This window comes from Erinaceus europaeus, chromosome 10, assembly GCF_950295315.1.
Source record: "Erinaceus europaeus chromosome 10, mEriEur2.1, whole genome shotgun sequence".
NCBI lineage: Eukaryota > Metazoa > Chordata > Mammalia > Eulipotyphla > Erinaceidae > Erinaceus > Erinaceus europaeus.
In genome coordinates this window covers 30927469-30951795 of record NC_080171.1, presented here as the reverse complement: position 1 = coordinate 30951795, position 24327 = coordinate 30927469, and the positions used below count along the sequence as shown (strand labels likewise).

The 24327-nt window shown below is 44.2% G+C and overlaps 1 pseudogene; it reads left to right on the top strand.

Annotated features, from left to right (window-relative positions):
• The first annotated feature begins 22810 nt into the window (after nucleotides 1-22810).
• Nucleotides 22811-23645, top strand: LOC103118205 (large ribosomal subunit protein eL8-like; annotated as a pseudogene).
• The last annotated feature ends 682 nt before the right edge of the window (nucleotides 23646-24327 follow it).

Genomic DNA, 24327 nt, shown 5'->3' with positions numbered 1-24327 from the left:
TGACGAGACTTCAAGCGTTGGACAGGGTGGGCGAAGATATCCGCGTATATTGGCAGGTCCGGTCGAGTGTAGACGTGGGAAATGAACTTAGATGATGCTGCATCCTGACGAATATCTGGCGGGGCGATGTTGCTAAGAACTGGCAGCCATGGAACCGGGGTGGAACGGATGGTTCCAGAAATTATCCTCATGGAGGAATATAATTTGGAATCGACCAAGTGGACATGGGGGCTACGGAACCATACTGGGGCACAGTATTCTGCAGTGGAATAACATAATGCCAGAGATGATGATCATAGTGTGGAAGCACTCGCGCCCCATGAGGAGCTGGCCAGTCTTGCAATGATGTTATTCCTCGCGCCCACCTTTGCTGCAGTTTTTATGAGATGTTTGTGAAGTTATATACCCCTCAGACTAATAGGTAGTGTGTCTTAAGCATTATTCCAGGTGCTTACTTATTATTTTTTTTATTCCAGGTGCTTTACAGGCTTCATTTCACTTCATTTTCACAATAATGTCACAAAGTGTGTGTATGTGTGTGAGATACGTGGAGAGAGAGGGGTATTATTATACAGAACTGACTCATAAAGAATTGCTTCATTGTAGAGATTGGCAAGACCAGATCTTCAGGGTAGATCAGCAGGTTTGAGACCCAGAATGACTGCTGGTGGAGAGGAAGTTCAAAGGCAGACTCCTAGGGATTGTTTTCTTACTCAGGGAAGTTGTTTACTGTTTGTCCTATTGAGGGCTCCAGCAGGTTGGATGAACCTATGGGAAGTAGGCAGGAAGTCTGTTTGGTTCTTCCTATGAAAATGCTAACTTCATCCCACACTATTCTAGCAAAAGCACCCCCTGAATAGTGTTTGACCAAATGTTTGGAAGTTTTGGTAATAAAACTTAACTGGGTGCACCACTGCTCAGCCCTCTTGTTTGGGCACTTTGCATCCCTGTCAGTTTGACACATAGAAGTAGGTGGTCTTAAGTTATCCAGGATGAGTTTTATCAGGACAGATTGAGGGGAGTTGGGGCCATGAGACTTGGATGGGCAAGAAGCAAGCAAGACAGGCCTATTGAACATTCCATTTGGAGAGGGGAAAAAGCATGAGGGGCTCTGGATCCTATCACTGTTGGTTTTCTTATAAATGAGAAGCCTTTTGCTGCCCCTCCAGGAGGCAGAACTGATCCCTCAGCTCAGCCCCCCAACGGATACTGTTTGAATTTGACCTTCTTTGTGCTGAACGGCAGTGCCAGCCTCCCTTTTTGGAACAAGGTCATATCTATTATATTGGCGTCACCCAATCCCAGCCTAGTGCAGAGATTTATTTGGCTGCTGGGTGTGACAGTAATGCAAATGCCACGAGCAAGTGCAGACTTGTGACCCCTGCCTTCAGATGACTATTAGAATCTGATCTGAGATGAGGATCTGTGGGCCAATAATTTAGGAAGGAAAGGTGCTCAGGAAAACCTGTCAGGTGCTGAAGATGGAAAGATACAGAAGGAAGGAATCAAGTGAGGCAGCAAATGCAGACCACTCTCACATTGCTGCTGCCACCTGACCTAACAAGAACTCTGGGATAGAAGGGGCCTCTCAGAGAAACTTGGGAGCTGGTTTTTTTTTTTTTCTCTCTCTCTTACATACACACACACACACACACACACACACACACACACACACACACACACACACACACGGCATGGTGCAAATGCTCTGGGTCAGGCTCCAGCATTGTCCATGGTGACGCTGGTGACCCTGACTTCTTCTTTTTTTTTAAATTATTTCTTTATTGGGGAATTAATGTTTTACATTCAACAGTAAATACAATAGTTTGTACATGCATAACATTCCCCAGTTTCCCATTTAACAATACAATCCCCACTATGTCATTTATCATCCTTCATGGACCTGTATTCTCCCCAGCCACCCACCCCCACCCCAGAGTCTTTTACTTGGGTGCAATATGCCAATTCCATTTCAGATTCTACTTGTTTTTTTTTTTTTTTTTGAGTTTCTTTTTTTTTTTCTTTTTTTTTTTTTTATTTAAGAAAGGATTAATTAACAAAACCATAGGGTAGGAGGGGTACAACTCCACACAATTCCCACCTCCCAATCTCCATATCCCACCCCCTCCCCCGATAGCTTTCCCATTCTCTATCCCTCTGGGAGCATGGACCCAGGGTCATTGAGGGTTGCAGAAGGTAGAAGGTCTGGCTTCTGTAATTGCTTCCTCGCTGAACATGGGCGTTGACTGGTCAGTCCATACTCCCAGTCTGCCTCTCTCTTTCCCTAGTAGGATGGGTCTTTGGGGAAGCTGAGCTCCAGGACACATTGGTGGTGTCTTCAATCCAGGGAAGTCTGGCCGGCATCCTGATGACACCTGGAACCTGGTGATTGAAAAGAGAGTTAACATACAAAGCCAAACAAATTGTTGAGCAATCATGGACCCAAAGCTTGGAAAAGTGGAGAGGAAGTATTAGGGAGGTACTCACTGCAAACTCTAGTATACTTCTGCTTTCTTACTTTGGTGCCATACTCCAAACTCAGTCAATTTCTGCTTTGCGTTTCTACTTCTTTTTTTTTTTTTTTTTTAACATGCGTAACATTCCCCAGATTCCCATTTAGCAATACAACCCCCACTATTTCATTCATCATTTTTCATGGACCTGTATTCTCCCCACCCACCCACCCACCCCAGAGTCTTTTACTTTGGTGTAATACTCCAATTCCATTTCAGGTTCGACTTGTGTTTTCTTTTCTAATCTTGTTTTTCAACTTCGGCCTGAGAGTGAGATCATCCCATATTCATCCTTCTGTTTCTGACTTATTTCACTCAACATGATTTTTTCAAGGTCCATCCAAGATCGGCTGAAAACGGTGAAGTCACCATTTTTTACAGCTGAGTAGTATTCCATTGTGTATATATACCACAACTTGCTCAGCCACTCATCTGTTGTTGGACACCTGGGTTGCTTCCAGGTTTTGGCTATTACAAATTGTGCCACCAAGAACATATGTGTACACAGATCTTTTTGGATGGATGTGTTGGGTTCCTTAGGATATATCCCCAGGAGGGGAATTGCAGGGTCATAGGGTAGGTCCATTTCTAGCCTTCTGAGAGTTCTCCAGACTGTTCTCCACAGAGGTTGGACCAATTTACATTCCCACCAGCAGTGCAGGAGGGTTCCTTTGACCCCACATCCTCTCCAGCATTTGCTGCTGTTACCTTTTCTGATGTATGACATTCTCACAGGAGTGAAGTGATATCTCATTGTTGTCTTGATTTGCATTTCTCTGACAATCAGAGACTTGGAGCATTTTTTCAAGTGTTTCTTGGCCTTTTGGATCTCTTCTGTGGTGAATATTCTGTCCAATTCCTCCCCCCATTTTTGGATGGGGTTATTTGTTGTCTTGTTGAATTTGGCAAGCTCTTTATATATGTTGGTTATTAAACTCTTATCTGATGTATAGCATGTAAAGATCTTCTCCCATTCTGTGAGGGGTCTCTTGGTTTAGGTAGTGGTTTCTTTTGCTGTGAAGAAGCTTTTTAATTTGATGTAGTCCCATAGGTTTATACTTGCCTTAGTCTTCCTTGTAATTGGATTCGTTTCATTGAAAATGTCTTTAAAATTTATGCAGAAAAGAGTTCTGCCAATATTTTCCTCTAAGTATTTGATAGTTTGTGGTCTAACTTCCAAGTCCTTGATCCACTTGGAATTTACTTTTGTATTCGATGAAATACAGTGATTCAGTTTCATTCTTCTGCATGTTTCAACCCATTGTTTCCAACACCATTTGTTGAAGAGACTCTGCTTTCCCCATGTAATAGTCTGGGCCCCTTTGTCAAAGATTAGATGTCCATACGTGTGGGGCCTCATTTCTGGGCTCTCAGTTCTATTCCACTGGTCAGTGTGTCTGTTCATGTTCCAGTACCAAGCAGTTTTGATGACAATGGCCCTATAATATAGTTTGAGATCTGGCAGTGTGATGCCTCCAGTTCTGTTCTTTTTTCTCAAGATTGTTTTGGCAATTCTAGGTCTTTTCTGGTTCCAGATAAACATTTGTAGCATTTTTTCTATTCTCCTAAAAAATGTGCTTGGGATCTTGATGGGGAGAATTTGTAGATGGCTCTCGGTAATATATTCATTCTGATGATGTTAATTCTTCCAAACCAAGAACATGGAATTTCTTTCCACTTCTTTGTGTCTTTTTCAATTTCTTTGAGTAGGGACTCATAATTTTCAGTATACAAGTCTTTCACTTCTTTGGTTAGGTTTACTCCTAGATATTTTATTGTTTTTGTTGTTATAGTAAAAGGAATTGTTTTCTGGATTTCAATTTCTTCTAACTTAGTGTTTGCATAGAGGAATGCCACTGACTTTTGAATGTTAATTTTGTAACCTGACACCTTACTGTATTGCTTGATGATTTCCAGAAGCTTCTTGCTGGATTCCTTAGGTGACCCTGACTTCTAATCAGATAGAGCATAGCAGGGAGCATCTTGTGGACTCTTTAGGCTGTGAATTCTCCCAGGACTGAAACAGTCTATTTTGTTCACAGTCTTCAGTGCTCAGAACAGTGTGTCTGACACATTGTAGGGAGGATGACAAATGATAGAGACAGGCAGTGCAAGGAATTGCCTCATCTTTTCTTTCCTTTTTAAATCTCTGACTTATTTTTTTTTCTTTCTTTATATTTAGTAGGACAGAGAGAAATTGAAGGGAGAAAGAAAGAGAGAGACAGAGATAGCTATGCCCACAGCACTGCTTCACCACTTGTGAAGCTTCCCTCCTGCAGGTGGGGACTGGGGGCTTGTCATGGTAATGAGTGTGCTCAATCAGGTGCGCAGCCACTGCACAGCCCACAGATCACCTTATTCTCATAGGCTACCTTTCAAGGAGAGTTCCCTTTCTTTCTCTTCTTCTCCTTCTCCTCCTCCTCCTCCTCCTCCTCCTCCTCCTTCTTCTTCTCCTTCTTTTTGAGTTCAACAAGTGTGGGTAAGGCATTATTGGAGGCAACTCCTGGAGTTGTGGAAACTTCAAATCTCAGATGCTTCTGACCGGGGAGGGCTTCTCTCCAGGAGCTGGAGGTTTGTGAGCAGTTTTCTTGGAGCCCTCCCACCTCCTCCTGGCCGATTCTGACATCACTCTTTTCATGTTGAAAATATGGCCTTCCATGTCCCGCGGGGAAGCAATTACAGAAACCAGATGTCCCACCTTCTGCATCCTATAAAGAATTTTGGTCCATACTCCCAGAAGGATAAACAACAGGGGAGTCTCCCTTGGAGGGGAGAGGACACAGAACTCTGGTGGTGGGAACTATATGGACTCATACCTCTATTACAACTATATTTCTTACAGTTTTGTAAACCAGTATTAAGTTACTAATGAAAAATAAAACATAAAAACTATGCTCTTCCTTCTATGCGGGCACATGTAGGGTTAGATCATTTTTGGTGCAGAGAGGTAGATGATACTAGATGAGTTCAGATCAAAGTTTGCCCCACACACATTTTTTAAAATGTATTTTTACTACTGGTTTAATAATGACAGATATGATAAAAAAATTACAAAGCCATACCTCTGGAAATCTACCTCCCCATACTTTTCTTTCCTATCAAAGAAAGAAAGGGAGGAAGGAAGGAAGGAAGGAAGGAAGAAAGAGAGAAAGAAAAGCAAAAGTGGTGGCCAGTAGCAGTGGATTCATCCATCATGCAGGCACCCAACCCCCGTGATAGTTATAATCCTGGTAGCAAATGCTGCTGCAAGTGGATAAATATAAAACACGGTATTGCAAAATGAATTTTAACTCACATGTGAAGAAACATGGCAAATAAAAATATGCATGATAAAGGAAGAGATAGACAGATATCTGGAGGTGCTTTGACCTTGTATTTACTTATTAAAAAAATTTTAGGGTGGGGGCAGATAGCATATTGATTCTTCTTCTTCTAGCGTTTGCCCTTCTTCCGTAGCCAGTCAACATCATCAGGTTGAGCCTGATGTAAATTTTCGAGACCTCCTTTGAATCTGGAGAGGTGGCAGTCGTTGACTGTGTGGGTCATAGTCTGTCTGTAGTTGCAGGGGCAGTTTGGGTCGTCTCCGGCTCCCCAGCGATGGAACATAGCGGTGCACCGGCCATGGCCTGTTCGATAGCGATTGAGGAGGGCCCAATCATAATGTGCTAGGTCAAAGCCGGGTTGACGCTTGCAGGGGTCTGTGATGAGGTGTTTGTTCTTTACCTCAGCTGACTACCAACTCTGTTTCCAAGAGTCTGGAACAGAGAAGTTCAGTGTAGGCGTAGGGGACCAGATTGGGTGATGAGACGTCAAGCGTTGAACAGGGTGGGCGAAGATATCCGCGTATATTGGCAGGTCCGGTCTAGCGTAGACGTGGGAAATCAACTTAGATGATGCCGCATCCCGACGAATATCTGGTGGGGCGATGTTGCTAAGGACTGGCAGCCATGGAACCGGGGTGGAATGGATGGTTCCAGAAATTATCCTCATGGAGGAATATAATTTGGAATCGACCAAGTGGACATGGGGGCTACGGAACCATACTGGGGCACAGTATTCTGCAGTGGAATAGTATAATGCCAGAGATGATGATTGTAGTGTGGAAGCGCTCGCGCCCCATGAGGAGCTGGCCAGTCTTGCAATGATGTTATTCCTCGCGCCCACCTTTGCTGCAGTTTTTATGAGATGTTTGTGAAATGACAGAGTGCGATGGAGAGTAATGCCAAGATAGACTGGCTGGGCTTCATGCCAGATTCTCGTATCGCCAAGCTGCACATTAAGCTCACGCGAGGCCGAGGCATGGTGTAGATGGAAAACAGATGATACCGTTTTTGCAGTGCTAGGGATTAGTCGCCATTTTTTACAGTAATCAGATATCAGAGACATGTCTTTTGTGAGTGTTTCCTCGAGGATGTCGAACTTGGATGCCTGAGTTGCACAGCAGATGTCATTGGCATAGATGAACTTCCTTGAAGAAGTTTCTGGGAGGTCATTGATGTAAATATTAAATAGCGTAGGAGCCAGAACAGAGCCCTGGGGGAGGCCACTTGAGACAAGTCTCCATCTGCTAGACTTGTCACCCAGATGTACCCGGAATCTTCTGTTTTGGAGAAGAAACGATCTAGTGTTGGCCACCCATGGAGGCAGGCATCTTGAGATCTTGACTAGGAGACCACGGTGCCAGACCGTGTCATAGGCTGCTGTGAGATCAACAAAGACAGCACCCGTCTTTAAATTCTTCTGGAATCCATTTTCAATGTAAGTTGAGAGGGCCAGGGCTTGTTCGCAGGTAGATGCATTGGATCGACCTTCCCGTGGTGCATCTCGTGAGTACCCATTCATTGGGGAAACTGACGATCCTTCCTAGCCGACTGAATCCACATAGATCCCAGTCACTTTCAAAGCCAGCAACAAGCAGCTCCTGCCAGCTTTCAAGCTGTTGGTCCTGCTCTTCGAGTCCTCCAACTTAATGTTGAGGGGCTGTCCTTTGCCAAACGCGTTCTTATTGGTCAATTGGCGATTCAACATCAGGCAGATGTTATCTGCCTACAAGAAACACATATAGCAGTTGATGAAGCTGCTCGATTCACCATCAGTGGATTCGATTTAATATGCTATAATCTCCATCCTAAACATGGCCGAGCCATCTACGCCAAATCATGTCTTGCGGACGTTTACCATACGGCCTCTTCGACCTTCTACGACTCCATTACTATTGGAACTATTCAGCTCGTCAACGTATATAAGCCTCCCAGTGCCTCATGGGATAATGAGGTCCTGCCTAGCCCAAATCACCCAGCCGTTTACGTTGGAGACTTTAATAGTCATCACCAAGACTGGGGATATTCCTCCACTCATGCTGACGGCTCTATCTTAGCCGACTGGGCTTCAGCGAATGACCTCTCCCTATTATACGATCCCAAACAGCCAGGCTCTTTTCACAGTGCTAGATGGAATAAAGACTCATCATCTGACCTGTGCTGGATTAGCACAGTCAACGGCCAAGCCTTTCCCGCTACAAGACAAGTTCTCAAGGACTTCCTGCACAGTCATCACCGCCCAGCTATCATCCACATTGGTCTCTATCTCCCACTGATTCTGTGCTCGGAGAAACTAAGATGGAACTTTTGGAAAGCAAACTGGCATCTGTTCAGTGATCTTACCAACAAATCTATTCCTGCAATTCCAATTAACTCTATCCCCTCTGAAGATTCCTACAGGCGCTTCCACCAAGCCATCTTCAAAGCGGCTTCCCAAGCCATTCCTCGTGGGAGACGTGCTAACTATACACCTTGTCTTGATGCTGAATGCGAGCAACTACTAAAGCAGTATGATGAGTCGGGCGACCCAGATGTGGCTGACCATCTCATTGCCTCCCTGGATGCAGCACGCCAAGCCTGCTGACAACAACTCACAGAAAGTCTGAACTTCACCCACTCAAGTAGGAAGGCCTGGAAGCTTCTTCACAGACTGGGTGCCGGTAGCCAACCCCCTCCCGTCTCCCATCCTCCCGTCTCCCATCCTCCCGTATCTCCAAACTCAGTGGCCAGTCACCTAACTCAAGTTGGACGTGCTAAGATCGACCCAGTCTGGAAAAGAGAAATTTCCCATGAGTGGTCATCCCACTTCCGGTTATCTTGTCCATCTCCAAAACTCTCTCCCTTTACACTGTCTGAACTGGAAGACGCTTTGAAGAGGGTTAAACCGGGAACAGCTGCTGGCTATGATAACGTCACCCCAGAACTCATTCTTAACCTGGGTCCCGTGGCAAAGAAGTGGCTTGCTTCATTCCTTTCCCACATCTTGGAATCTGAGTCTATGCCCAAAGTTTGGCGTTGTGTGAAGATAATAGCGGTTTTGAAACCAAAGAAAGACCCAACACTGGCCGCCAGCTATAGACCAATTTCTCTCCTCTCCGTGTGTTACAAACTCCTTGAGAGGCTGCTTCTGTCACGTATTTCTCATCTTACAGAGAAATTCCTATCACCCGCCCAGGCTGGTTTCTGCCCAGGAAGCATATTGATTATGCAAAGAGACTCTCATGCCTGAGGCTCCAAAGTCCCAGGTTCAATCTCCCACACCACCATAAACCAGAGATGAGTAATGCTCTAGTTAAAAAAGAAAGAAAGAGAGGTGGCGCAAAGTGCAAGGCCTGGCATAAGGATCCCGGTTCTAGCCCCTGGCTGCCCACCTGCAAGAATGTTGCTTCATATTTCTCTCCCCTTCTCTGTCTTGCCCACTTCTCTCCATTTCTCTCTGTCCTATCCAACAACGAAGAGATCAGTAACAATAATAATAACTACAACAATAAAACAACAAGGGCAACAAAAGGGAATAAATATTTTCAAAAAACAGAGAAAGAGAAAAAGAGAGAAAGAAAGGAAGAAAGAAAGAGAGAGAGAAACAAAGAAAGAAAGGGAGAAAGAAAGAGAGAGTCGGGCTGTAGCGCAGCGGATTAAGCGCACATGGTGCAAAATGCAAGGACTGCCATAAGGATCCCATTTTGAGCCCCTGGCTCCCCACTTGCAGGGGAGTTACTTCACAGGTAGTGAAGCAGGTCTGAAGGTGTCTATCTTTCTCTCCCCCTCTCTGTCTTCTCCATCTCTCTCCATTTCTCTCTGTCCTAACAACAATGACAACAATAATAACTACGACAACAATAAAAATAACAACAACCAAGGGCAACAAAAGGGAAAATAAATAATTAAATAAATATAAAAAATTAAAAAAGAAAGAAAGGAAGGAAGGAAGAAAGAAATTAAGTTCACTGCTTGTGAAGCTTCAGCCTTGTAGGGGACTTGAACCTGGTTCCTTGCACGTGGTAATGTATGTGCTCAACCTGGTGCACAACCATTTTTTTGTTAATAGAAAGAGACAGAGACAGGAGGAAACCACAGCTTAGCTTCCTTCAGTGCAGTGGGGCACCAAGCTCAAAACTGGGTTATGTACTTTGCAAAGCAGCACACTATCGAAGTGAGCTATTTTGCTGAACCCCAAACACATATTTCTGATTCCTATGATCTAATGCTTAGTTTTCTGAGTATTGGAGGAAAACTATTGTATTTTTTTTTGGGGGAGAATTATTGTACTATAAATGTCCTCTTTTTTTTTATTTTATTTTTTATTAGTGATTTAGTAATGACTTAAAAAAAAATCACAAGGTAACAGGTTTCATTTCACACCATTCCCATCACCAGAGTTCTGTGTCCCTGTGCCCTTCCAGAGGTAACAAATCTCCCATGGTAACAAATTTGAGTTGACTTTATCTCTTTCTCTTTGCCCATTTTTTCCTATGATCTTGCCTTTACTTCCTAAGTCACACCAACACCTATTATTATATCCAAGCGACCTCCTTTTATCTTCTTTCCTCTCAGATAGTTGAAACAGTATCTGATTTCCTCTGGTGTTTTCCATATTTCCTTTCTTTTCAGTGATGGTCTAAAAAAAAAAAAGATTTTTGGTGACAAACGTTTTGGGGTCCTGGTGGAATTGGGGTCCAGAGCCTTCTAATCATCTTCCCTTATCTTTTCCTCTGTCTGGAAGTATGGACCAACATTTATTTTGGGGTACAGAAGGAAGGAGTTCAGGCTTCTATAATTGTGTCTCCACTGGACATGGGTATTGGTAGGGGGATCCATACCCCCAGCCTGTCTCTATTTTCTCCTTGTGGGGTAGGGCTCTGGAGAGGTGAGATTCCGGGACACAGTGGCAAGGTCATCTGTCTAGGGAGATCAGGATAGAATTATAGTAGCATCTGCAAAATAGTGACTGAAAGACTCAGTAAGACATAAAGCAAGTCAAAATGTTTAATAAACAGGAACCAAAGAATAGGAATAGAGCAGATGAGAATAGGAACTCTAGGATGGAAAGAAGCTAGGATGTTTACTTTAGGTGTATCCCTAGGAAGGCCATGTAGATGTTCTGTCTTCTAATGTTTTCATTTTACAGAGGGGAAACTCTGGCTTAGAAAGATATCCTGAGATTTTCTAAAAGACATCCCAGGACTCCAGGTCGCTACTGAGCCAGAGTGGGACTCCAGAGACCTCTGGTTTTTAGCAACCCAGGGTAGGACTGTGGCCAAATGGAGACCTGAGTGAGGAACATTCTAGTCAAGCCATGTAGCTCCCTGCACTTCAGTTTACCCATCTTACAAAAACAGGATGTGCTAGTCTCATTTTTTCTGATATCAGCTCTAATATTCCACATGCTTCTGGTATACATCTTGACTTTTAGTTTTCCTGAAACATAATTAGTTGATTTCCTTTTTTAAAAATATTTTTTTAATTCATTATTAATAATTTGTTATAAGATTATGAGATTACAATCTATAGTTCCAAACCACACCCACCACCCAAGTTCCATATCCCCACCTTCCCACCTCCCAAAGATAACCACCACCCTTGACTAATTTCTTAAAATCAAATGCTGGGAGTCAGGTGGTATCACAGTGGTTTAAGTGTATGTGGTTCAAAGTGCAAGGACTAGCATGAGGATCCCGGTTCAAGCCCCCAGCTCCCCGCTTGCAGGGGAGTCGCTTCAGAGGCGGTGAAGCAGGTCTGTAGGTATCTATCTTTCTCCCCACCTCTCTGTCTTCCCCTTCTCTCTCCATCTCTCTCTGTCCTAACAATGACTACATCAATAACAACAGCAATAATAACTACAACAACAACAAAAAACAAGGGCAACAAAAACAAAAACAAACAAACAAACAAAAACCAGATGCTGCCTGCCGGCACTGTTCTCCTGAGCACATCATTAAAAACAAAAGGCAGCCGCTTTGGTCAAATGTTAAATATCTATTATATAACATGCAAAAAAGTTAAAATGTGCTGTGTACCCAATTAATTATGAAACTGTCAGTGCAGTAAAAAAGCAGTTCATCTTTGGGTTCCTTTCTCCATGGAATGGAAATGTCAATATCTTGTCCAATAATCGAGTCAGCATTATGCTTAGAACAGCATAAAATGCGGCACATTCAGTTCAGCTAGACCAGTATATAGTATTCACACCTGACACAAGTTAGTCCAATGCTTATAGCAAAGTACACAATCAATGCAGGTTGGAAAGCAGTCTTCAGGCTAGGGAGATAGTATAATGGTTATGCAAAAGACTTTCCTGCCTGAGGTTCCAGAGGCCTCAGGTTCAATTCCCAGCACCAACATAAGCCAGCACTAAGCAGTATGCTGGGGCAGGGTGTGTGTGTGTGTGTGTGTGTGTGTGTGTGTGTGTGTGTGTGATTTCAAGTGCAAGGCAGTCCTCAGCTTCTCTTCTTATGTTTTCCTTGAGTTCTGGGGAGCCAGAGACGACCCGAACTGCCCCTGCGGCTCCAGACAGACTATGACCCACATAGTCAATGACTGCCACCTCTCCAGATTCCAAGGAGGTCTCGAAACTTGACATCAGGCTCAACTTGACACTGTTGACTGGCTACGGAAGAAGGGCAAACGCTAGAAGTTCTGATGGCTTTGTAAATTCACTACAAGAACGGATAGCAGACCTAACTTAAAGCAGTCTGTTCATTCCCCTGGTCACCCATTTAGGGCTCTAACAGTCTTGTTCACTAAGTCTTTTTTTTTTTTTTTTAGTGATTTAATATTGATTTACAAAATTTCATGTAAATGGGGATATACACCCATTTCATTCCCACCACCAGGGTTCTGAATCTTCAGTCACCCCACTGAAAGCCACCACATGGGGCAGCCATCATCTCTACAACTATCTCTCTGCATTTATACATAATTGCCCCATTTTCCTTCCTGATTCAATCCTCTCTTCCCCTCCAAGCCACTCATGACAACCTTACTACCTTCCTATGTCCCTCTCCTTTTCCTCCTCTTTCTCTGGGTGCTGATGGAGCTGGAGTTCACAGCCCTCTTATCTTCATCCTTCTGTCACTTCTCCCCCACTGGGAGTATGGATCAAGGTTGTTTTTGGGGTGATTGTTCACTAAGTCTTTGTGTCCAGCCAGTCTCCATCTCTCACCCTGCAGGGCCTCGTGGGCACTCAGGGCAGCTGAGGAATGTGGGCCTGTTCAGCAGCACCAGGACTTGCTGCCAAGTACTCAGGATAATTTCTGGAACCATCCGTTCCACCCTGGTTCCATGGCTGCCAGTTCTCAGCAACATCGCCCCGCCAGATATTCGTTGGGATGTGGCATCATCCAAGTTCATTTCCCACGTCTATGCTCGACCAGACCTGCCAATATAGCGGATATCTTCGCCCACCCTGTCCAACGCTTGACGTCTCGTCACCCAATCTGGTCCCCTATGCCTACACTGAACTTCTCTGTTCCAGACTCTTGGAAACAGAGTTGGCAGTCAGCTGAGGTAAAGAACAAACACCTCATCACAGACCCCTGCAAGCGTCAACCCGGCTTTGACCTAGCACGTTATGATTGGGCCCTCCTCAATCGCTATCGAACAGGCCATGGCCGGTGCGCCGCTATGTTCCATCGCTGGGGAGCCAGAGACGACCTGAACTGCCCCTGCAGCTCCAGACAGACTATGACCCACATAGTCAACGACTGCCACCTCTCCAGATTCAAAGGAGGTTCGAAACTTTACATCAGGCTCAACCTGATGCTGTTGACTGGCTACGGAAGAAGGGCAAACGCTAGAAGAAGAAGAACTCAGGGCCATTCAGACTAGGGAAGGTCCTGGGTCTGACAGTACTGAGTACAGGTTTTGGGTGCAGCCAGAGTAGCCCACATTTCTGGTCAATGCCTGAAGGTCAGTGGAAACAGACTCCCTGAGGACCAGGAGCTGGCAGAGCTGAGCATTTAGTTGAATTTACATAGCCCTGGAAGCCACTGCTGTGTGAACTCTGGAAGGCCCTATTGCCATTTTTTTTTCCAGTCTGTTTAGTGACACAGTAGATGGGTTTTTTGTGACTCCACTATAGTCCAGTTTGCATGGATAAGAATGGGATGTTAGGGAGCCTGGCGGTAGCGCGGTGGGTTAAGCGCAGGTGGCGCAAAGTACAAGGACCTGCGTGAGGATCCCGGTTCGAGCCCCCGGCTCCCCACCTGCAGGGGAGTCGCTTCACAGGTGGTGAAGCAGGTCTGCAGGTGTCTGTCTTTCTCTCCCTCTCTCTGTCTTCCCCTCCTCTCTCCATTTCTCTCTGTCCTATCCAACAACGAACAGCATCAGTAACAACAACAATAATAACTACAACAACAATAAAAAGACAACAAGGGCAACAAAAGGGAAAATAAATAAAATTACAAAAAAAAATTAAAAAAAAAAAAGAATGGGATGTCTATTGGTATAAAAACATCTCTCTCTCTCTCTGTCCCTTCTTTTATGAGGTGATAGGAACTGAATCCAGGGACTTGCACATCTGGGATCCTCTAAATTGCTTGATATATATAATTTGTGAGTATCTAGATATGTATATCTATAAATTATTTATTATTATTTTTTTTAGAGAAGCAGAGAGTGAAAAAAAAATAACATGGCACTGAAGCTTCCTTTTATTTATTTAATTAATTTATTTTTAGAATGTATTTATTTATTCATGAGAAGAGTAGGAGAGAAAGAACCAGACATCACTCTAGTACAGGTGCTACCAGGGATTGAACTCAGTACCTCATGCTTGAGAATCCAATTCCTTATCCACTACACCACCTCCGACCACCTGAAGCCTCTTTCAATGTGGTGAGGGTTGGCCCCAACCCTGGCTTGTGCACATGGCAAAAGTGCGTACTATATAGGTGAGCTATTTTGTTAGAACTTAGTCTGTTTTTCAGACAAAGAGGGAGAGGATCATCAAACTATCTGCCCTCTTAAAATCACCCCCCCACCCCCACCCCCCCCCACTCCCCCCGCTGTATCTGTGAGAAGTGGGGCTTTGCCAGTTGCCGGGAAAAGCAACTATGTATTTAGCATGTATAATGCTCAAGGCACAGGCATTGTTACTATTATTGGTTTTACCAGAGCACAGCTCAGCTCTGGTTTATGGTAGTGTTAAGGGATTAAACCTGGGGCTTTGGAGCCTCAGGGATGAACATCTTTTGAATGACCATTATACTATCTTCCCACCCTCAGAGACTACTTACTTATTTACTAATTGCTTCCTGGTTTACTGCTAGGGTTTGATGCCTATATGACTCCACCATTCCTGGCAGCCATTTAAAAAAAAATAATGGGTGAGACATAGAAATACAGAGAGGAGGAGAGACACCTGCTACATTGCTCCATCACATGTGAAGTTTCCCCTTTCTCTGCAGATCTTGAACCCAGCACCCTGTGTGTGGTAATGTGTGCTCTTTACTGAATAAACCACTACATGGGACTCACAGACTGTATTTAATCAGAGTGTCTATGATGCCCAGAGTTACACAGTTGACACTCAGGCAAATCCCGCTCCTCCCCACCACATTGTGTAAAGACAAGGATACCTGTGTATGTGCTTAGGGCACCTCCTGCAGGCTACATGAGAAACTGCTCACTGAAGTTCCAGACCTAAGAAGTAGAGATAAGACGGTCCACTATGGAGGCTTTGAGTCTTATGGGATTTGTACCCATAAGACTCATATGGCTGTATTTCTTTTATTTTCTTCTTTTCTTTTTTTTTTTCTTTTTTTAAAGTTTTTTGGTCTAACATCCAAGTCCTTGATCCACTTGGAATTTACTTTTGTATTTGGTGAAATACAGTGATTCAGTTTCATTCTTCTGCATGTTTCAACCCATTGTTCCCAACACCATTTGTTGAAGAGACTCTGCTTTCCCCATGTAATAGTCTGGGCCCCTTTGTCAAAGATTAGATGTCCATAGGTGTGGGGCCTCATTTCTGGGCTCTCAATTCTATTCCACTGTTCAGTGTGTCTGTTCATGTTCCAGTACCAAGCAGTTTTGATGACAATGGCCCTATAATACAGTTTGAGATCTGGGAGTGTGATGCCTCCGGTTCTGTTCTTTTTTCTCAAGATTGTTTTGGCAATTCTAGGTCTTTTCTGGTTCCAGATAAACATTTGTAGCATTTTTTCTATTCTCCTAAAAAATGTGCTTGGGATCTTGATGGGGATAGCATTAAATTTGTAGATGGCTCTGGGTAATATATTCATTTTGATGATGTTAATTCTTCCAACCCATGAACATGGAATATCTTTCCACTTCTTTGTGTCTTTTTCAATTTCTTTGAGTAGTGACTCATAATTTTCAGTATACAAGTCTTTCACTTCTTTGGTTAGGTTTACTCCTAGATATTTTATTGTTTTTGTTGCTGTAGAAAAAGGAACTGATTTCTGGATTTCAATTTCTTCTAACTTAGTGTTTGCATAGAGGAATGACACTTGATGTTAGACCAGAAACTATTAGATACTTAGAGGAAAATATTGGCAGAACTTTTTTCTGCATAAATTTTAAAGACATTTTCAATGAAACGAATCCAATTACAAGGAAGACTAAGGCAAATATAAACCTATGGGACTACATCAAATTAAAAAGCTTCTTCACAGCAAAAGAAACCACTACCCAAACCAAGAGACCCCTCACAGAATGGGAGAAGATCTTTACATGCTATACATCAGATAAGAGTTTAATAACCAACATATATAAAGAGCTTGCCAGACTCAACAAGACAACAAATAACCCCATCCAAATATGGGGGGAGGACTTGGACAGAATATTCACCACAGAAGAGGTCCAAACGGCCGAGAAACACATGAAAAAATGCTCCAAGTCTCTGATTGTCAGAGCAATGCAAATCAAGACAACAATGAGATATCACTTCACTCCTGTGAGAATGTCATACATCAGAAAAGGTAACAGCAGCAAATGCTGGAAAGGGTGTGGGATCAAAGGAACCCTCCTGCACTGCTGGTGGGAATGTAAATTGGTCCAACCTCTGTGGAGAACAGTCTGGAGAACTCTCAGAAGGCTAGAAATGGACCTACCCTATGACCCTGCAATTCCCCTCCTGGGGATATATCCTAAGGAACCCAACACATCCATCCAAAAAGATCTGTGTACACTTATGTTCTTGGCAGCACAATTTGTAATAGCCAAAACCTGGAAGCAACCCAGGTGTCCAACAACAGATGAGTGGCTGAGCAAGTTGTGGTATATATACACAATGGAATATTACTCAGCTGTAAAAAATGGTGACTTCACCATTTTCAGCCGATCTTGGATGGACCTTGAAAAAATCATGTTGAGTGAAATAAGTCAGAAACAGAAGGATGAATATAGGATGATCTCACTCTCAGCCCGAAGTTGAAAAACAAGATTAGAAAAGAAAACACAAGTCGAACCTGAAATGGAATTGGAGTATTACACCAAAGTAAAAGACTCTGGGGTGGGTGGGGAGACTACAGGTCCATGAAAGATGATGAATGACATAGTGGGGGTTGCATTGTTAAATGGGAATCTGGGGAATGTTATGCATGTACAAACTATTGAATTTACTGTTGAATGTAAAAATTAATTCCCCAATAAAGAAATAAATTATTTAAAAAAAAGTTTTTTATTTATTTATGAGAAAGATAGGAGGAGAGAGAGAACCAGACATCACTCTGGTAAGCACATTTGCTGCCGGGGATTGAACTCAGGACCTCATACTTGAGAGTCCAAAGCTTTATCACTGCGCCAACTCCAGGATCACGTATGGCTGTATTTCTACTGATAAAAGGAAAACAGTTTTCAGATAGTATGGACCGGCTGAGTGGCCCACCTGCTCAAGCTTGCAGCCTGTGTGTATCTTATCCAGATGGGGAAAGCAGGTGGTAGCCTGTGATGATCAGAAATGGCCACATGGTGGCAGTGTTTCACTTTAATAGACACAAGGCAATTGCTGTTTAATGAATTCTCAGTTGTGGACTTGGGGCGGGGTGAGGGGGGACACGAGGGAGGCCCCTCCCTCCAGGCTCAATTTATGGCCTCAAGCAAAGATTCAAAACAGAATCCCGAGTGGAAAATAATGCCTGTAACTGATATCCCTTGTATCTTTTCCTCTTCTTCTTCTAGCGTTTGCCATCTTTTCCTCTTAAAGAGCCTCTCTCCTCGGAGAGCCCCTTTACCTTAGGCGGGGAGTCAATATTTCAGAGACAGGGAGAAGCAGCGTCCTAGATGTGGGTCTAAGGGGACCCACATGCTGAGCCAAGGAGCCAGGCAGCTTCAGCCAGGCAGGGGTGCCCAGGACCATGGAAAACCCCCCACACTCTGCAGATCCTACTGACTTGAATGGAGAGCGTGGTTTCTCTCTCCCACCTGTCTCAGCAGCCCCCAGGGCCCATTCTTTCTGAGTCTCTCAGAGATCTCTTGGAGACCTGAATTGGAGATTTCAGGGCTCCTGGTTCAAGGCTGACCCAGGGGAGAGCAGTAGACACAGATTCAAGGGCCCTGTTGCTTCTCAGTCTGTCTATGGGTCTAGTTGGAGCCCAGGAATCTGAATGATTAATAAAGTTACCAGGAAAATGCTTGGGGACCCAGATGGATAGGTCTGGAGAGACAGGAGGAAGGAACCCTTCAAAACTATCTTTTTGGATGATTAAGTTAAAACAATTTTTTTTCACTATCTTTATTTATTGGATAAAGACAGCCAGAAATCAAGAGGGAAGGGGGAGATAGGGAGAGACAGAGAGACACATGCAGCCCTGCTTCACTACTTGCAAAGCTTTCCCTATACAGGTGGGAGCTGGGGGGCTTGAACCTGGGTCCTTGTGCATTGTAACATATGTGCTTAACCAGGTGCACCACCACCCAGCCCCTGGATGATAAACTTAAAAAAAAATCTATTTTATTTTATTTTATTTTATTTTGCCTCTGGGGTTATCACTGGGGCTCACTGCCTGCACTATGAATCAACTGCTCCCGGCGGCTTTTTTTTCTTCTTAATTTTATTAGGTTGGACAGAGAGAATTTGAGAGAGGAGGGGGAGATAGAGAGAGATATATATAGAGAGAGACACAAAGATACACATCTGTAGATCTGCTTCACCACTTGTGAAGTGACCCCCCTGCAGCTGGGCAGCCGTGGCTTGAGCCAGGGTCCTTGCACGGGTCCTTGTGCTTCATACTATGTGCGCTTAACCCAGTGCACCACTGCCCAGCCTCTGGATGATTACCTTTTTAAAATTTATTTTTTTAGTTCTATATTTTATGTTAGAGGATGAGGGGGACAAGAACATTAAATAGGAGAGACACCTGCAGCTCTACTTTACCAGCCATGAAGCAACTCCTTGCAGGTGGGGACTGGAGGCTTGAACCCAGGTCCTTGACCATGGTAACTTGTGCACTCTATTGGTTATGTCACTAGCAGGCCCCTATAGATAATTAACTTTGGGGGGGAGTCGTTAATTCAGTGAGAGATTGTGTGATTGTCAAGTGATAGGCCTTTTAGGCCCTGGAATCTACTTCTTTCAGCTGAGTTTTGCTTGCCTTCATTTTTTCGAGTTTGTGGGACCTTTTCTGGGCAGGAGTTCTCCCCACCACCCACTTGTGTGGTAAGGCCTGGGCTAGGCTCCCAAGTTTTCCCTTGACACAGGGTGATGGCCTTCAGGAGAATGTCTCACTTCACAGCCACAGGCATCTCAGCTTTATTTTGATTTATCAGTGTGATAAGCAAGAGAGCCAGAGACCTGCTGTGGCCTAGGTGATGTTGGAGGGGCCAAGAACACACACACACACACACACACACACACACACACACACACACACACACACACACACTATTTCTCTCTCTTTCTTTTTTATCAGAGCACTGTTCAACTCTGGCTTATGGTAGTGTGGGGAACTGAACCTGGGGACTTTGGAGTCTTAGGCGTGAGAGTCTGTTTGCATGATCACTATAATATATACCCTGCCCTGTCACATACAGTCTTCCTTCTTCCCTTCCTCCTTCCCTATCTCTTTTCTTTCTTTCTTTCTTTCTCCCCCTAGGGCACAAAGCTCTGGTTTATAGGAGGGGGAGGAGAGGAAGGAGGACTGAAGCTGAGACTTTGGAGCCTCAGGCATGAGAGTTTCTTTACATAACCATTAGGCTATCTACCCTCCCTACTTTTTTTTTTTTTCCAAGATGGGAGGAACTTTATGTGGCAACAACAGTTGAATGCAGAAGTTGCATGTAGAAACTTTGTGCTTTCCCTTTCTGATAATGACTTCTTATCATTTAATTTCCAGTCCATATTCAAATTTCTTCAGAGCTCTCTCTCAACCTTCTCTTTTATGATTTAATTCAAAGTCTAGACTTTTGGTGTCATCGCCAAACATCTCTGAATGCATACACTGCAGAGAGGCGCTGACAGGACATGTGAACAAACACAGCTCGCTGTAGAGGAGTGCTGTGAGGTCCTCACCAACTCAGACCTGGAGAACGCTTGGATCACGCTGCTCTCTCCTCACCTCAAAACCGGCATCTCTTAATAGGGTAGGAACAGCTGTACATTCCGCATTTCCTCAAACTTTCCTGGGGCCAGTGGAGAACTCCTTGTCTTGAGGAGAGAAGCTCACAGATTGTTCGTCCCTGAGTTCAGGACACTCAGTGACTCCTCAGAGCTCCATTTAGCATTTCTTCATTTACTTAGTGAGTCTGTGCATGCTGGTCATCATGGAGCTGTCCGTGGGCACCCTCAAGAGTGAAGAAGCACCCCAAACCTGTCCTTGCCAGCTCTACTAGATGTTATAACCATTTAATTCCATCAAACACCAGGCGAGTTGTTGAGAGGTGATGTGAAAGGATACACAGAGATTTCTACCTTTTCTTTTTTTATATATTTATTTATTTATTTATTGGATAGAGACAGGTAGAAATTGAGAGGGAACGTGGTGATAGAGAGGGAGAGAGACAGAGAGACACCCACAGTCCTGCTTCACCACTTGTGAAGCTTTCCCCCTGCAGGTAGGGACCAGGGGGTCGAACCTGGGTCCTTGAGCATTGTAACATGTGCGCTCAACCAGGTGCGCCACCCGGCCCCCAGATTTCTACCTTTTCTGAAGTTGTTGAGGGCAGTGTACATACTTCAGCTGATTAAAAACAGGCCTGTCCTCAGCTTTATTGAGATCTAGTGGACATGTGACATTGTTTAAGTTTAAAATGCATGGTGTGATGATTATTTTATATATTAAAAACTTTGTTATTATTTTAGATATTTTATTTATATCATTTTAATGAGAAAGATACACACAGAGAGATAGAGAGTGAGAGAGATACCAGAGCACAGCTTAATTCTGACTAATGGTGATGCTGGGGATTGAACCTGGGACCTAAGAGCTTCAGGCTTGAAGTCTTTTGCATAACCATTATGTTGTCTTCCCAGTCATTTTTTTTATTTTTTAATTTATTTATAAAATGGAAACACTGACAAGATCAGGATAAGAAGGGTACAATTCCCATCACCAGAGCTCCATATCCCATCCCTTCCCCTGATAGCTTTCCTATTCTTTTAAAATTATTATTATCTTTATTTGTTTATTGGATAGAGACAGCTAGAAATTAAAAGGGAAGGGGGAGACAGAGAGGGAGAGAGACAGAGAGACATCTGCAGCCCTGCTTCATCACTTGTGAAGCTTTCCCCCTGCAGGTGGGGACCAGGGGCTTGAACCTGGGTTCTTGAACATTGTAATATGTGCACTCAACCAGGTGCGCCACCACCTGGCCCTGCTTTCCTATTCTTTAACCCTCTGGACCCAGGGTTATTATGGGGTGCAGAAGGTGGAAGGTCTGGCTTTTGTAATTGCTTCCCTGCTGAATATGGGCATTGATAGGTGGATCCATACACCCAGCCTGCCTCTCTCTTTCCCTAGTGGGGTGGGGCTCTGGGTAAGTGGAGCTCCAGGACACATTGGTGGGGTCATCTGTCCAGGGAAGTCTGGCTGGCATCATCATAGCATCTGGAACCTGGTGGCTGAAAAAGCGCTAACATATAAAGCCATGCAAATTGTTGATTAATCATGAACCTAAAGGCTGGAATATTGCAGATGGTCATTTTTTTTTTTATGCCAGGGTTTTATATCTATGTGATTTCACTGGGAGTCAAGTGGTAGCGCAACGGGTTAAGTGCACATGGCACAAAGCTCAAGGACCGGACCGGCTTAAGGATCCTGTTCCAGTTCCCAGCTCCCCACTTGGGACTTGGACACATGTGAAGTCAAACCTTAGTAATTTACCTTTCTGATAGGCCTGTCCTATTCTACCCTTACTTCCTGGAGCCTTCTGTGAGCTTATAGTGACCCCTGCTGAGGTTCCCTAGGACCCGATATACTGCTGCTATCTAGAACAATATGAACACTGGGGCTGAACTTCTGGTAACTGACGAATTTTTATGGGCCTAGCATGTTCTCAGTCCCAACTGATAATTGCTTATTTTGCAGTACCTAAAATATTTGTCTTGTACCCCTGCATCACCCTAATAAAGTCTTGAATTGTTTAAATGTGCTCCCAGCTTCCCCACGGCCAGTTCCTTATAGGCCACGCAGCCCAAAGTCCTTCTTTTTAGTTACAACAATTTTAGACTATCTGATCTAGCAATTCCACCTCTGGAAATACAATCACTACCTTGAAGAGCTGTCCGTCCACCCCACCCCCCATTCACTGTACCACCATTTATACAGACAAGATATAGAAACAGCCTAAGTGTCCATTAATGGATAAAGAAGATACGGTATGTACATGAATATAAACACATATGCAAATAGAAAGGACTACTGTTCAGCCTTGAGAAATAAGGGAGTCCCACCATTTTCAACAACATTAATGAAACTTGAGGGCATTGAGTTAACTGAAGTTCAGACAGACAGGGGGAGATAAGTACTATCTCATTTATAAATGGAATCTTAAAAAGTCAAACTCGATCTGCAGTCAGCCAAGATGCCGAAAGGAAAGAAGGCCAAGGAGAAGAAGGTGGCCCCTGCCATTGTCAAGAAGCAGGAGGACAAAGAGCTGGTAAATCCTCTGTTTGAGAATAGGCCCAAGAATTTTGGAGTTGGACAGGACCTCCAACCCAAGAGGGATCTCACCCGCTTTGCCAAATGGCCCAGCTATATTCGGCTGCAGTGGCAAAGGGCAATCCTCTACAAGAAGCTGAAAGTGCCTCCTGCCATATCATTAACCAGTTCACCGTGGCACTGGACCGCCAAACTGCTACTCAACTGTTTAAGCTGGTCCACAAATACAGACCAGAGACAAATCAGGAGAAGAAGCAGAGGGTTGCAGGTCCAAGCTGAAAAGAAAGCTGCCGGCAAATGGGATGTCCCCACCAAGAGGCCTCCTGTCCTCCGAGCAGGGGTTAATACCGTCACCACCTCTGCGGAGAACAAGAAGTCTCAGCTTGGTGATTGCACATGAAGTGGATCCCATCGAGCTGGTTGTCTTTCTGCCTGCCCTTTGTCAGAAGATGGGGGTTCCCTACTGCATCACCAAGGGGCAGGACAAGCTGGGGCGTCTTGTCCACAGGAAGGCTTATGCTACTGTTGCCTTCACACAAGTTAACTCAGAAGACAAAGGAGCTCTGGCTAAATTGGTGGAAGCTATTATGGCCAATTACAATGATAGATATGATGAGATCCGCCATCACTGGGGAAGAGACGTGCTGGGTCCAAAATCAGTTGCTTGGATTTCCAAGCTGGAAAAGACAGAGGATAAAGAACTTGCTACCAAACTAAGCTAAGTGTACGCTGCTTCTGTACATAAAAGTAATAAAAAAATTTCCTCCAAAAAAAAAGAAAGCATAGAGTAGACAGAGAGAGGGAGAGAAAGACACCTGCAGACCTGCTTCACTGCTTGTGAAGTGACTCCCCTGCAGGTGGGGAGCTGGGAACTGGAACAGGATCCTTAAGCCGGTCCGGTCCTTGAGCTTTGTGCCATGTGCACTTAACCCGTTGCGCTACCACTTGACTCCCAGAAGGTTACCTATTCTTATCCCTCTGGGAATATGGACCAAAGATTTTTATGGAGTGCAGGAGGTGGAAGTTCTGGCTTCTCCACTGAACATGGATATTGACAGGTCCATCCATATCCCCAGTCTGTTTTTATTTTTCCCTAGTGGGGTAGGGCTCTGCAGAAGTGGGGTTCCAGGACACACTGGTGAGATCATCTTCCAAGGGAAGTCAGGTTGGGGTCATAGTAGCATCTGCAACTTGGTGGCTGAAAAGCATTAAGATATAAAGCAAGACAAATTGTTTAAAAATCAGGAACCTAAAGGTCAGAGTATAGCGGATGAGGTTTGGAGTTTTCATACTGGGAAAAGCTAGGAAGTCTATTTTAGGTATACTCGGAAGGTCTCATGACTTTACTAAAAATTTTGCCTGAGCCCCACAGATAACATGCAGGTAGGATGCAAGTATTGTCTGAGGAAATGGTGTCAGAATTGGGAACAGGAC